Source organism: Ananas comosus, linkage group 3 (assembly GCF_001540865.1).
Source record: "Ananas comosus cultivar F153 linkage group 3, ASM154086v1, whole genome shotgun sequence".
Lineage (NCBI taxonomy): Eukaryota > Viridiplantae > Streptophyta > Magnoliopsida > Poales > Bromeliaceae > Ananas > Ananas comosus.
The window spans coordinates 16111217-16128019 of NC_033623.1; the positions used below are offsets into that span (position 1 = coordinate 16111217).

The 16803-nt window shown below is 34.6% G+C and overlaps 1 pseudogene; it reads left to right on the forward strand.

The window, feature by feature from the left end:
• LOC109708100 lies at positions 9385 to 16039 on the forward strand (annotated as a pseudogene).

Genomic DNA, 16803 nt, shown 5'->3' on the forward strand with positions numbered 1-16803 from the left:
GAAGCGATCGAGTTTTTCTACTAATATAATAAAATATAATATAATAATAATATAATAATATAATATATAAGGCTGTTTTGGTAATAAGTTAAAAGAGTATTCTGAAGTGATGTATACTATGCAAATAAAGTTTAGAAATTTAAATCTGGTTTTCAAACTGTTTAAATTAACGAGCGTCTGCGAGATACTAAGTCCGGAAAGATACATTAATGTTGCAATTTCCTTCGGCGGAGACTCTTAATAAAGTAAAAATCTACGTATATTATTCTTTTGTTTGAGAGCTGGTTTTATTTTTACTGGATTTCAAATTTGAAAACTCGACTTGGCTACTGATCATATAGTATTTTGCCATTTGAGTATCCATTTTTCTAAAAAATAACTTATATCGATATTTAATATGCTGATATTTTATTTTAAAAAATAACTGATTGAAGATGCACTACAAGATACACAGATAAAACCAAAATTTCTAAAAAATAAGTTATATAGATATTTAATTTGCTGATATTTTTATTAAAACAAATAACTGATTTAAGATGTATACTACAAGATACTCAAGATAAAATCAAAACTAATAAAATCCAACTAGACCGACCGTTTCTAGAATAAGTGGTAAAGGACTTGGTGGTTGGTACCCGAGACCCAAGTTCAAATCCTAGTTGATTCATATTTTCAGCTACGTTTAATTATAAATAAAATAAATGAAGGGATAACGTGCTACCTATCTCTAAAAAAATAAAATAAAATAAAATAAAATCCAACTAGCAAGGTGATAAAGTAATCCTGTTAAAAACTACAACCAGCCACAGCAGCCCTTTTGGCCAGCGTTAGACGGTGGTACTCGGTTTTCCGGATTCAAATCCTAGTGTGAGCAAATAAAAAAAAAAACTACTAAAGGATTTTAGCTTCATGCCTTAGAAAAAAGTAAAAGAGCTGTTGAAAATTAATTTGTAGTGTTACCAATCCAGTTCAGTATAAACTGAAAAGATACTTTATACATATTGCATGTTTAGCACTTCACCGCTAGGCTTAGGCTAAAACGATCCTTCGTCATTGATCTTTGAACCACTCTCTCGACTGTGCTATGTTTCTAACCATATAATTGTAAATTAGGGGCAGAGCCAAAACTCATATGCAGGATTGGCACACTTGATGATTGACAAAATTTTAAAATTATATTAAAATTATTATTTTGTTCTATAATTTAACTACGAGAAAAAAAAAAAAAAGTACAAGTTTCTTTTCTCACTCACTGGTTAGCTAAAACATTATATTTTCAAACAATTTTAATTAGGGAGGACACTAAATAATAATTTATAATACTTTTTCTTCACCGATTAGAAGAACATGCATAAAAAAACTTCAAGCTAAACCCTCCTGCTTCTCGCCCCTGTTGTAAACTGCTGGCGCACTGTAGGCTTATCATGCAAAAAATATTCACCTTTGTTTTGAATTTTTTTTTTTACAAAAAAGATAACACACTACCCGCTTCATTCATTTAGCAAATAAATTTGACTACAAGAGTTGAGGCAATGTGGCCTCGAAAAATATTAAAGGTAAACAAAACAGAAAATACAAATAAAAGCAAACAGAAAAAGTCGTAGAAAAATTACTACTTCTACTTGTCACTCAAGATCAAATAACTAAAAGCTGCAAAACTCAACCCATTTTTAAAAATATTAGATATCGCTACACGGTTTCCCATTCTTCTTTTCCTAATAATAGATAGATGCGATTAATTGTAGATCATATTGCCAGGGGCCCCAGCGTAGAATATGCATGAACTATACATATACTGAAGTCTCTGAATGTGAACATACATGTGAATATGAAAAGAAAAAAAAAGGGTGGATGGATGAAGTCAATAATGCCCAGTTTTGAAAAAGAAATGCCGGACAGATAATTAATAAAGCCACATTGTAAACGCCCACACTGCTGGCAGGCGCCGTCGGGGGAAAGACAGCGACAGGAAAAATGTCCCATTTCAAGCTAGATTAATATTCTATGAGAAATACCGTTCGTCACTTTGAGTCAGTGGCAAAAAATTTAGTGGTTAATATTCGAGTTCTTGAATTTAAATCATAATTGATTCATATTTCAAACTAAATTTATTTTTAAATAAAATAAATAAATTGGATAACTTTCTACCTAATCTCTTAAAAAAATATTTCTATGAGAAATTGTTTGGAATAATTTTAAGCCTTGGACTAGTTAGAAATTACAATGGATCATCTATTAAAAGGCCAAAGGTTTTCAAATTTTTCTTCCAGAATTAAAAGGCCAAAAGTTTTTTTTATTTTTTGAAAGAGATAGGTAGCACGCTATCCGCACCGTTTATTTCATTTAGAAATAAACTTAGTTGGAAATATGAATCAACTAGGATTTAAACTTGGGTCTCGGATACCAACCGCCAAGTCCTTTGCCACTTGCTCTAGAAACAGTCGGTTCAAAAGAGCAAAGGTTAAGATTCAAATGATCATTATAAAGTCGATCTGTTCAAATGTCAGGTTGTAAAGTAGTTCGAATGGCGAGTTTGAATTTTTCTCTTTTCGTTTGAATTTTAGATTAGAAACTAATATATATAACCGGGCATGGTTTTTCGTTGTTGCCCATAAATTTTATTTTTTTGAGAGATAAATATCACGCTATCCGCTTTATTTATTTTATTTAAAAATAAATTTAGTTAAAAATACGAATCAATTAGAATTTGAATTTGAAATCTTGGTATCAACACCAAATTTGTTATTATTAGATTAGAATACTTTATAGGTGGAAAGCAAACAGCTGGGATCGCGTGAGGAGGGAGCGTCTTATGCGCTGGAGATTCAGCTTTGGGAACCGGAATCTCGGGAATCCCAATCAGGCGCCAAAAGGTCGGAGCAGGATCACGCAACCGCACACACCCCGCCACTCCGGGCCCACCGATGGTGGGGTCCATCCCTCTTTTTGCCAGCCGGCGATCCACCCGTCGCTTTCGGACCCGGAAAGCGACCCGATCCTGTGTTGGCTGCCGAGTCGAATCTGCCTAATGAAATCCAAGTTAGTTAGAAGGACCACATCTCTCTTATAGGATAACAGTGGGAAAAAAAAAATATAAGAAAAAACTTCAAATACCCCTCATGTGATTTCATTTTTTTTTTTTCACTCTAGTATTCTGTGATTTAAAGTATATCAAATTAGTACCTGTGGTTTCGTACTTTCTCACTTTAGTACCATGTGGTTTAAAGTGTATCAAGTTAGTACCTTGTGATTTCGCACTTTCTCACTTTAGTACCCTGTGGTTTAATATTTCATTAAGAAAAAAATAAAACCACATGATACTAACTTGATACAAAAATAAAATCACAGAGTACTAACTTGATACACTTTAAACCACAGGGTGCTAAAGTGAGAAAGTGCGAAACCAAAGGGTACTAAAATGAAAAAATGCGAAACCACAAGGGGGGTTTTTGAAGTTTTCCCAAAAATTAAAGATAAAGTTATAACTTTAAAGAAAAAAAAGTTTTAAAATTTATTAAAAAAGTATTAGAATATTTGATATAGAATGAATGTGATAAACCCTGTGATTTCGCACTTTCTCAATTTTTTTTTAAAAACCCCCCTTATGATTTCATTTTTTTTCATTTTAGTATCCTGTGGTTTAAAGTGTATCAAGTTAGTACCTGTGATAATGTGGTTTCGTACTTTCTCACTTTAGTATCCTGCGGTTTAAAGTGTATCAAGTTAGTACCCTGTGATTTCGCACTTTCTCACTTTAGTACCCTGTGGTTTAATATTTCATTAAGAAAAAATTAAAACCACATGGTACTAACTTGATACAAAAATAAAATTACAGAATACTAACTTGATACATTTTAAACCACAGGATACTAAAGTGAGAAAGTGCGAAACCAAAGGGTACTTACTTGATATACTTTAAACCATATGGTACTAAAATGAAAAAATGCAAAACCACAAGGGGGTTTTTGAAGTTTTTCTAAAAATTAAAGATAACGTTATAACTTTAAAGAAAAAAAAAAGTTTTTAAATTTATTAAAAAAGTATTAGAATATTTGGTACAGAATGAATGTGATAAACCACCACTTAGTTGAGATAATATGATATATTGTCTAATCTAAAAATATATATATATTTTTTTTTTGAGGAAAAGGTAGCATGCTAATAATAAAATTTTAGAAATAAAAATTAAACTCCTAACTCTTACCGTTCCTAGAGCAAGTGGCAAAGGGCTTGGTGGTTGGTACCCGAGGTCCCAAATCGAATCTAGTTGATTCACATTTCCAGCTAAGTTTATTTCTTAATAAAATAAACGGAGTAGGTAGCGTGCTATCTATTTCTCAAAAAAAAAACTCTTAATCGTACAGAAAAAAAAAAGAGGAGAAATTGTCATTATATAGCTTACTTCGACATCAAAATAGGATCTTAACTATAGATAAATTATTACAGGAAAGCAAAGGTCTTTCTATCAAAAACCAATTTATTAGATATGTTTTAAGATATTTTTTATTTAAATAAAAAACTAAATATCTATTTTATTTAATCAAATAATTTTATTTTTTTTTTATGTTATTGTCAGGATTTATGTTCCGGATACAGGTAACAAATTCTTAATAATTCAGTGGCCAAGATTTATGTTGATGCTTAGTCACAAGTAAAATAAGTTTTTGAAAGCGCTCTTAGTTCGGTTTGACAAAAAGCATGTCTCCAAAATATGATGTAACTAGAATTTTACCTCTCCCTATCAATTCTTTAAAATAGTCAGAAAAGAGAAAGACAAAATACCTCATAAAAAAGTCAATAGATTTGAGAATGAATTTGTAAAAACAGAAATAAAATTAAAATATGTATCCAGCTTAGAGCAAGCAAGCTCATGAAATATGCTATAAGGATTCAAAAAGATATCCCGAAACATAATTGATAAGTTATATTTTAAAATTATCCACATGCACGGAAACAAATAGCAAGATAAAAAAAACATTTGCAGCACTAGAGTTGACTTGTCAAGTAAACTCTCGATACCATTCCCGAGTTATATATCATTGGTAGTTTTAATTTTTTAAGACAACCTAGTACCTACATAACATTTAATAGGCTCTATTATTTGACAAAATTATAATTCGACTAGTAAGTTATAATAATGGTAGTACAAATGCAAGTTTGCTGTGGTCCTCGATCCATAGTACCAAGTTGTTATGCAGTCTAATCAGAATTGTAATTTATGGAAACGTATTTACGAAAAAGTTGTTCCGCTGTTTAATCACACGTCTAATCTAGAAAAGTATTCATTTTATAAGGTAATATTGGAGAATAAGTTAAAAATTAATATTTCAGAAATAAGTATAAATTGAGGTATAAGCGGGAATTAGATTAATTTTGCGTTTGGATGAAAATTGGGTTATTCCTGGAAATAAAAAAAATAACGTTTGATTATGTAAGATGGAATAAGAATTAAATTGGATAGTTATAAATAAAAAATAATAATATTATCTCTTTCTTTATATTAGAATTTAAATTTTCATATTTTATATTTATATTTTAAAATTTTAAATTTCAAAATTTGAAATTAAAATTTAAAATTTAAAATCTAACTTTAAATTTAAGATCAAATTTAAATTTTAAAAAANATTATATAATATTATGTAATAAAAATAATATTTTAATAATTAACATGATATAATTATGTATAATAAATATAAATTTATAATATTATTTAAGAAAAATAATTTAAATTCAAATTCATCTTAAAATTTTTTATAATATTTAAATAATAGTATTTAATAAAAATAATTAACTATATTATATTTATATAATTTATTTTTAATTTATTTTATAATTTTAATTAAGTTTAAATTTAAGAATTGGAATAGCACTACTCCACCAAAATGATGGAATAGTAAAAAGCTTGTTATTTCGGGATAACCGGGAATAGCAAACTTTGACCGGGATAAAATATCCTGGTAAAAAATGACTCCGTTTGGTCTCCGAACCAAATGGGGCCAAAGTCTAAAATTTCTTTCATAAAATGATCTAAAATATAACTTTCACGAAATGTCTGATTTTTTATATTACAGAGCTACATGATGGTAGATTGAGATGTATTTTCATTAATCAGTTACATTGCCTTCACAAAAATAACTGGAATTCTCATTTTCAGATAGTATAGCTTCTTTTATTCATGACATATGCATAACAGCTTTCAGTTATAAGAATCACATGCTTTAAAATAAGATAAATAAATATATATAAATTTGAAGTTCAAGGTCAATATTTTTGACTTGTATAAGGAGTGCTGCCGGATTGAAACTGCATGCACGTGCCAACTGAGAGTGTCGGCATTCCAGCAGTAATAGACGAAAATTTTGGATTTAGATTCCAGTCACTAGTACCAGCTGTCTGAGATGTAATTTTTAGTTTGGCGGCCTGGAATAGGATCGGGCCCCACCGCCCCAGAATGCCAAGCAACAAATTGAGAAGTTCTTCTACACTAGGGACCTGTTTGTTTCAACGTAAGTAGACTTGGAGTAGAAGTGGACTTTGGGTTGAAGTGGAATTGGGATGAAAATTAGTTCACTTCTGCTGTTTGTTTCAACGTAACTACGCATGTGAGCTTTTCTATGTAAATTCCTCAATTTAGATGGCTCTTTATTTAATGTTCGATCCCTTTCACGTAATCGTAAAAAGAATATTACACACACCACCATAATAACAAATCCAACTTGATTAGCACGATGTAAGTTCAAAAGTAAATCTCTATTGTCCATCTGAAACTGAAGAAGATTCAAATAAGAATTATAAAAAATTACTAATATCTGTGACAAATAAACTAAACTAAAAGTTTTCTACATTAAAAAGAAACTTTATAATTTTCATCATGTGTTAATAATCAAAGAACAAACGTGGCATTAGTGTTAATAATCTAAATCCAAACACAGTTTGTGCATCATGTGTTAATAATCCAAATCCAAACACAGTTTGTGCATTTGAATACAACAAAACAAATTTTCTGCTTGACTCTACATGGTAACATCATGTATACAAAGTTAAACCATTTCACAATACAAGGTTAAACCATTTCACAACACCATTGCAAAACCAAGATTGAAAGCTAGAAGAATCAATTCTTTTTCCTTCTTTTCTTCTGATGGAGAATCAATACAATAATCTGAACAGGAATCAGCATCATGAAAGAAAAAGTTTCCATAGGAATTGAAACAATAGGATGAAAAAGGACATATTCTAATCCCCCACCCCTACCCACACCCCACCGCACCCCAAATTTTTTCATCGGAAAAAAAAAAGCCACCATCATCAGAAATAAAGGGCCAAAAAATTAGAAAATGCAGTAAATAAAAAAACATGATTTGGTACAACACTAATCTTAAATCTTTAATAATCAGAGCAAAAAAATAAAAATAGCAGTAAATTAAAAAAAAAATTGAAACTGCAGTAAATAAAAATGTTAAAAATTGCAATAAAAAAAAAAAAACTGCAATAAATCAGAGACGAAAAAATTTATTTGCAAACCTTGTCAACTGCGATAGGGAAAGAGATGGAAATGGAATGCGAGATCTGAGATCGAAGGAGATGAATGGCTAGAGAGAGAAGAAAGGATTGAAGAAACAAAATGAGGGAGAAATTGTTTTTTTTTTGTTTTATGGGGTCTGCTGAGAAAAAAAAATGGTGAGAGTTGGGTCGGGAGGAGAGGAAATGATAGAGAATGGAGAGAGTTGGGTCGGGAGGAGAGGAGGAGAAGAGGTAACCCTAACACTCTTGCATTTTTTCCAGTTCACCGAATTTGACTTCGCCCTATGGGAGGGTGAAGTCAAGTTCATTAGTTTAGGTGAAGTAGACTTACGGGCGTAATAACATTACGGTGAACCAAACAACGGAAGTGACCAATTTTCACCGAAAACTACTTCCCCCTTCCCACTTCCACCGCACTTACGTGCAAACAAACAGACCCTAGAGTTTGATTTCCAAGGTGTGATCAGTTCATGAGCAGTTCTAAATGTTCCAATTAAGTATGTATGTATTTATTATTATTAAAAGTATAAATATATTCCCTGGAGTCGCAGCTTTGTTTTTTTTTAAAAAAAAAAAACAAAACAAAAAGTGAGTAGCTTTCATACTTTAGAACCCCTCTTTAAACACCTTTTGTGTATATTTCAAAAGTCTTAATTTAAATTTAAATACACATGAAAGCATGAAATTCTATGTTTTCAAAAGTCAAACTACGAGTCTAAAATTTTTACACATGAAAGAACAAAATCTCATATTTTTTCTCAATTTATGGATGGAAGTATGAAATCCCATATTTCAAAGTCAAAATTTTGAGTCTCAATTCTAAATACCTATGAAAGTACAAAATCCCGTGTTCAGGATAAAACTATCTGTCATTTTACCATTGGATTATACCCCCAAGGATATACAAGTTGTTCAAAATAATATTATTTTAAATGATTTTTTTTAAATTTAAAGTGCTTGCATCAGTCTAAGTTGGTGTAAATTTTGCCAAATTATATCCCATCTTTATAGAGAGAGAACTATCAATAGCTAAAATATTTTGTGCTCATTTTTCTCTAAAATTTATAGATTTTCTTTTTCAATTTTAACTGAAAATAGGATATGAATACAATTATTTTATACATTCCTATAAAAAGTTATCTAACTGGTTTTTTTTTTTTGGAAAAAAATATATTTTTTGAAATTTCCAAACAAACTCTTCGAAGTAGAATGGTTTCCCGGAAANTCCTATAAAAAGTTATCTAACTGGTTTATTTTTTTTGGAAAAAAAAATATTTTTTGAAATTTCCAAACAAACCCTTCGAAGTAGAACGGTTTCCCGAAAAGTATGAAATCCTTTTTTTTTAAAACCTTTTTAATACCTTTTTTTAATTTTTCACATGTCTGGTTAAAAAAAAAATAAAATTTCTCATAATTTATAAAAAATAGTTTTTATTTTTTAAAATTAAAAATTGAAAATATTTTTATTTACAAAATATGAAAAAATTATTTTTTAGAACCAAAAAAATGAAAAATTAAAAGAAAAAATTGACCGTCCATGATGCAAGTGGCAAAAAATTTTGCGATTGATCCCCGAGTTGCCAAATTTGAATCCTAATTAATTTATATTTTCAGTTAACTCTTTTTTTAAAAAAATAAACGAAATGAACAGCATAGTATATTTATTTCAAAAAAAAAATTTTGTTGGTCACATGTCCTACTTAATATGACTTAATCAATCACGATTATATAGTAATATTCATCAATCCCATCTATATATTTATTTTGTATTTTTAATTATTTCTATATATAGCTTAATTTATTTATAAAACAATATTTTTATTATATATTATATTATTTTATTATATATATATTATTAATCATTTCTATATGACTAATTTGGTGTGATTAGAGAGCTTTCCTCTTTGGCGAGAACCAAACTTGGGCTACTCACACTGCCAAAAAAGGCGTTCTCGTCAACTCGCATCTCTAGCCGTCCAAATTCTAGCCATCCAAATCCGTCCCCTCTCCTCTCCACTCCCTCTCGAATCGCTTGAAGTGGGGCTCCCCTTCGTAAATCCCAATTACCTCCCACCAAACCCCCCTCCTCCAGGTCTCCTCCTTCTCCGGCGGCGGCGGCGGCGGCGGCGGCGGCGACAATGGAGATCGACGCGGCGCGGATCCACCGGAAGAAGGCGGCGGCGGAGGACAAGGAGGAGGAGGAGGAGGAGGTGTCGCCGATCGAGGAGGTGCGGCTGACGGTGACGAACGCGGACGACCCGTCCCTCCCCGTGTGGACGTTCCGCATGTGGTTCATCGGCACGCTGGCCTGCGCGCTCATGTCGTTCCTGAACCAGTTCTTCGCCTACCGCACCGAGCCCCTCATCATCACCCAGATCACCGTCCAGGTCGCCTCCCTCCCCGCCGGCCACTTCCTCGCCCGCGTCCTCCCCTCCTCCAAGTTCCGCATCCCCGGCCTCGGCCACCGCGAGTTCTCGCTCAACCCGGGGCCCTTCAACATGAAGGAGCACGTCCTCATCTCCATCTTCGCCAATGCCGGCTACGCCTTCGGCAACGGCAATCCCGCCTACCCGTCGGCATCGTCAACATCATCAAGGCCTCTACAGGCGCAACCATTCCTTCCTCGCCGGCTGAGTGCTCATCATCACCACTAGGTCTCCCTCTTCCCCCCTTCCACCCCCCCCCCCCCCCCCCCCCCCCCCCCCCGAATCCCTATCGATCGCGATTATTTTTCTTTTTTTTTGTCTATTCCTTTTTTCTTCTTCTTATTATTATTATTATTATTTGGTGGGGGGTTTGATGATCTTTAGTTACTGGTGAGGGTTTATTATTGTTTGTGGGGTTTTGTTAGGTGTTGGGGTACGGATGGGCGGGGCTGATGCGGAAGTACGTGGTGGAGCCGGCGCACATGTGGTGGCCGAGCACGCTCGTCCAGGTCTCGCTCTTCCGGTAAGTTTTCGAAATTTTCTTTTCTTTTCTTTTTTCTTTTTTTTTTTGAGCTAACTATGAAAATTTTTGAATGATTTTCTGTTTTTTTTCCCCCTAAATTTAGTTTCCTAATTTTTTTTTGAAATATTTATCATTGAACACTAAACGGTGCGCTAATTTTGACAGATATTATCACATGATAAGATTTTGTGCTAAAAATACCAAATATGTAATTTTCCTCCAAATGAACATATTTTTTACTTAAAAAATGTTAAAATAAGAAACAAAATTTTAAAATTTTATCAGAAAATAAAAGTAAAAAACAAAAACAAAAACAAAAACTAGTTAAAAGTTACGGTAAATAATGATATTATTGTCAACTCTCCTTTGTATTTCTTATCAGAGCCCGCATAAAGATTGCCACTAAGGATCGTGTGGAAAATGATGTTTTATTGAAATGTTGATCGGTAGGATTTGGATTGGTATTATTTTTCTCCTCGTTGTTGACCCACCCGTGCACCCAGATGGGGACGGATGGGAGAAAGGTAGGCGACAGCTAAAAGTTAATTAACTTTTGGGTTACTTTAGTTATTAGCAGAGAGAAGAATATGGTATTTTTGTAAATTATAAATGAACTAAATGGGCAACAAATTACACAGGCAAATTTGGGGGCACGATGAACACTTCCTTTCAAAATTGTTGAAACCATCCTTTTAAAATAAAAAAGAAGAGACAAAATTTAGTTAGGAAACTCCTGGTGTTCCATTTTTGTGGAGAAATACCCGAGAAAAAATTGGATGGTGCTTAATTTCACAAACTCATATTGGACCCGACCCTCCATTACAAGCAAAATATTCTACTAATGATGGCGCATTATGTCTTCCACTACACTCGGGCTAACAATTATAAGGGGACAAGAAAGGAGATACTTGCATAGTTGTTAGGCCCACCGTACAAACTAATGATCTCTCTTATACAAAATGATTGATTTTGCTTAATTTTTCCACTTACTAATACCGAGGTATTTAATTAATCCAAATTTTTGTATACACAAATAATTTAGTTTTTTGTAGGATATATATTATAAATTTTGCTGGGACATTTATGCATTTGATAGGATGGTAAATTTGGTATTTAGGTAAATTACATTTAAAAGAACATTTTGCAGCATTAGGGAAGAAGAGATACAATTTTCGAACCTTTTTCACTATAAAAAGCAAAATAGTTGGATCTATTCTTTTGAGTTAAAACTGGCTAGCTGTTTACTATCCATCTTGGAAGATTCCACTGCCTATCGCTAGCTGTTTCTATTCATCTTAGGAGATTCTGCTCCCTAATGCTAGCTGTTTACTATCACACTAAGGGCTTGTTTGGTTCATCCATTTTGGATATGAAATGAGAATCGGTTTGATCAAATTCGATTAATTTTGTTTGGTTCGCAGGAATCGGTTTAGGATTCCTATTTCGGACTGGAATGGAAATGGCCCATCAGCCTTCAACTTGATTCCGGTCTTCTAGCCCGGATTGACATTTTATTCCAGAAACTCACTAAGTTCTCGAGGCCATGCGACCATCTCACCATCCTCTCCTGTATACGATCTCTTTACCCCTCTCTCATCAAAAAAAAAAAAAAAAAAAACCCTATCCTCTCTTAAAACCCTATCCCTAACCCACATCAATAAAAGTTTTTAAAAATAAATTTGATATTTTTTTTGAAAAACTTATTAGAGAATAGTATTATATTTTTCATAAATTTTAAATAATATAAACTTATATTTGAGAGTTAAATTAGTATTATAGTATCCTATAATTTTTTAGTTTATACGAACCAAATAATGAAATGTGAATAACTCATTCCAATTTCCAATCCACAAATAAACCAAATGTCTTGGGGGAGTGAGCCAATCCAATTACCATTCCAATTCATTCCCATTTCATTATCCATTCCAATTCCACCCTTGAACCAAACAAGCCCTCAAGAGATTCCGCTGTCTATTCTTTATGTTGCTTTCACTTTGGTGACTTTGGTCATTAATCAAAGAGGGGTCATATTATACAAGTTTTATAGGAATAAGTTAGGTAGTCTTTTTCATCCTATTTTCACGTCAAGTTTATATAGAAAATGATATATAGAAAATGCCTAGCATGACTTTTCAAGAAATAGGGAAAACTAACATGTGGGACAAATACAACGTAGTGAGATTGGTTAAAGTTAGGGACATACTTTCAGCTTCCTCACAAATAATTTTCCAAGCATTGATATTGATATTCTACCAATTGTAGATGGCACGTTATGTTACCTGTCTAAACTCTTTAGAACTCTTCAATTACATATGCCAACAAATCAGTAACATATAAAATCACATTTTGAATGTAGTCAATAGTTGGGTATAGTCCACAACTGAATTATTTTCTGAAATGCTCCGAGCTAATAAGTTTTCAAATCCAGTATCCAGTTATGGGCTATTCTTTTGGGCACATGCTATGATACCTAGGCCGTTACTTGAAGAAGATACGGGATTAGAAATTATTTTGTAGATCCAGTCTACAAGGTTGTCATTGGATTGCGCTGATGTGATTAACGAGCTTATTATTATTTTTTTCTTTGTAATCCAGTCGCTTTGATGCATTTTTTGGCAGCTCCATGGATGACCTAGTAAATTAGGTTTATCCTAGGTTATCGGATGTAACTATTAGCACTTCAATATTCTTTCAACAAAATAAAAGCATCTGTCAACAGTTGGACATTGGTTTGGAGCTCTGATAATGACATTAGACTTGTAGAATTTTGGAGTTCTTTACGTTGCCATGCGTGCACTTGTCTGTATATGCAGTATTCAATTTGAAATGTTCTTTCTGTGACATAACAAGGTCAACATGTCAATATCTTAAGCTAAAGGTATTCATATCCTGAGATGCCAATATTGCTGGATATATTTTTATCTTATATTATCAAAACAAAATTTTATGATTTCTTGCACTGGCACAGTATCTGAATCTATATAGCGATGAAAACTGAAATTATGAGCACTTTTTGTGCTATTTGGCATGGAAGACTAACAAAAACATCTAACTAGCTGATGTACATTTTTTTGGGTCTGTAAATGATCAACAAACTTCAAAAGGCAACATCTTACTAGGCTTCAAATTTACTTAATACATGATAAGCCCACCATTAAGCACTGGAACTAAATATCAGAAATGTTTTTGAATTTATAGGGCCTTGCACGAAAAGGAAGATCGTCGCATGTCGCGGGCCAAATTCTTTGTCATTGCCATGATCTGCAGCTTTGCATGGTATGTCGTCCCAGGCTACCTGTTCCCTACACTCACAAGCATTTCATGGGTCTGCTGGGCCTTCTCCAAGTCAGTCACAGCCCAGCAACTTGGGTCTGGCATGAAGGGCCTTGGGATTGGCGCCTTCACCCTTGACTGGACTGCAGTTGCCTCATTCCTCTTCAGCCCGCTCGTCTGTCCCTTCTTCGCTATTGTCAACATTTTCATTGGCTATGTTATTTTCCTCTATATCATCATCCCGGTGGCATACTGGGGCCTCAACTTGTACAGTGCAAAGACCTTCCCGATATTCTCCTCTCATTTGTTCACAGCCAATGGGGCACCGTATAATATCACCGCAATCGTGAACAACAAGTTTGAGATAGATATGCAGGCTTACCAGCAGCAGGGGAAGATACATCTCAGCATGTTCTTTGCTCTTTCTTATGGTCTCAGTTTTGCCACTATTGCATCTACTCTCACGCATGTCGGCTTCTTCTATGGAAGGTGTGAATCCATCTCGAGTGTAAATGAAATTTATGCTTCTATGAATCATTTTATCTCATCAAACTGATACGGAGGATTGACAACAAATTGCAACTCGTTAGTTGTTATGTATCCTTTGATCAAGTGTTAGCTTTGAAATTTCACTTCATAATATTTTGCAAGAAGTTATTTCAGTAGTTATAATTGCATTTTACCTCATAATCTTTTGCAAATGAGCTTTTACTTTGCAATCTTCTTTTAATTTGCGTTGTGCTTCATACTTGTATGTATATAATTGTTCAGGGAGATCTACGATCGTTTCCGTGTTTCGTATAAAGGAAAACCCGACATTCATACAAAATTAATGAGGAAATATGAGGACATACCCGGGTGGTGGTTTCACTTGTTGCTAGTAGCAACAGTTATAGTGTCCCTAATACTCTGCACTGTGTTGAAGGACCAAGTTCAGCTTCCATGGTGGGGCCTTCTCTTCTCCTGTGCTGTGGCCTTTGTGTTTACTCTTCCTATCAGCATAATCACTGCAACTACGAACCAGGTAATACATGCCTCTAGCCATTTTTGATGAATAGTTTTAAGTAAGAGATGTCACTAACCATTTCTTTCTTTTTGTATGAAAAAACAAATAAACAAACAATAAATTAAAGACGCCTGGACTGAACGTGATAACGGAATACATTATGGGTTTGATAATGCCGGGGAAGCCCATTGCCAACGTGTGCTTCAAAGTATACGGCTACATGAGCATGTCTCAAGCCGTCTCCTTCCTTGCTGACTTCAAGCTCGGCCACTACATGAAAATCCCCCCCAAGTCCATGTTCCTTGTGCAGGTAGTCTAAAACTCCTTTCCAATTGAAACCTCTACATAGAGTTATTTTCATCTTATCATTTGTTTTTCTATTTGTATCAGTTCGTCGGCACCATAATCGCTGGCACTATCAACCTCGGCGTTGCGTGGTGGCTGCTCGAATCCATCACGAACATATGCCAAGACAACCTGCTCCCGCCGGACAGCCCGTGGACGTGCCCTGGAGACCGCGTTTTCTTTGACGCCTCCGTCATCTGGGGACTGGTTGGCCCGCGACGCATCTTTGGCCCGCTTGGCAGCTACGGCGCCCTTAACTGGTTCTTCCTTGGCGGTGCCATTGGTCCGGTCATTGTTTGGATCTTCCACAAGATCTTTCCTAAACAATCATGGATTCCGTTGATAAACCTCCCTGTGCTCATCGGCGCGACGGCTAGTATGCCCCCCGCCACCGCGCTCAACTACAACGCATGGGTGGCGGTCGGGACGGTGTTCAACTACTTTGTGTTTAGGTACAAGAAGAAGTGGTGGGAGAGGTACAATTACATCCTTTCAGCGGCGATGGATGCCGGGGTGGCGTTCATGGGGGTGCTTTTGTACTTTTCGCTGTCGATGGAGAACAAAGGAATTGATTGGTGGGGGACGGCCGGTGAGCACTGCGAGCTTGCGAGTTGCCCGACTGCGAAAGGAGTGCAGTCGGACAACCCGAATTGCCCCGTATTCTGATTCTTCCAAATAGAGGGTACAACTGAATCCTTCTCTAGCTAGTTTATAATTCCGTGTTATTCTTAGTTGGTTTATAAAGGTTTCTGATCAGTTATTTAGTATAACCCAAATTGGCCGGGGCCTGATGTTTATGTATATGATTGGGACCGCAAAAGAAAAGCATAATGTTTATATCTTAGAATTACTTCGTGTTGCAAAATGTAAGAAATTTAATCGAGTCACCGAGTATTAACTATTAATTTGGAATGCATAATTATTCTTACTATAACTAGTAAACGAATGAAGCTGCAGATTAATTTCATTTTAAACCTAGTTTGGGGGATAGTTACATCTTTTTTCTTTGTGTGGAAATGTATTTATTTTATTTTTCAAAACTCTATAATTATATAATCAAGAACTGCCTTTTTTTAGTAAAATGCCCATCAGTTTTAACCTTTGTTTTTTTAAAAAAGCAGCAGATCAATTGAAAACACTCACGAAGCCCACAATGTGGGACTCGGTTCTTGCTTGGGCCTTATATTTGTGCTGGACCTCAAGGAGCCAACAAGCTGAACCCGGCCTAAGCTCGAACAGCTTGTGGCTATTATTTCCACCTCTACCATAGAGTGTTGTAGACCGCGGAGAAATAGAGTAAGATTCAACCAAACACCATCTATAAGCACCTCACACTTTAATTTCTTCTTGTCCTACTTTTTCAATACATAAATAGCTGCAACTCATTAGACGGTTTGTGATTGGCGCGTCAGTTACAACTTACAACTGGAGGTTGATTGGTGGGCGGTGCCCGGGTGTTAAAGATGCGGATCAGAGAAACCATCTTCAGCCCAAATACTGGTCAGGTCCGATCAGAAATTACCCCACCATCGTATTGGGCTACACAAAGCACGTAATATAGTGTGCATCGGCGATGGAGCCTGACGGACGATTCATGCTGAAATTTGCCTTTACAGTATTGAGTGATGAGGGCATGAGGAATTTGGAGACTTCAAATATTCCTAAAAGTGAAAGTGTTTTCTGGCTCCTCAAAAAGAGGCCTCTTA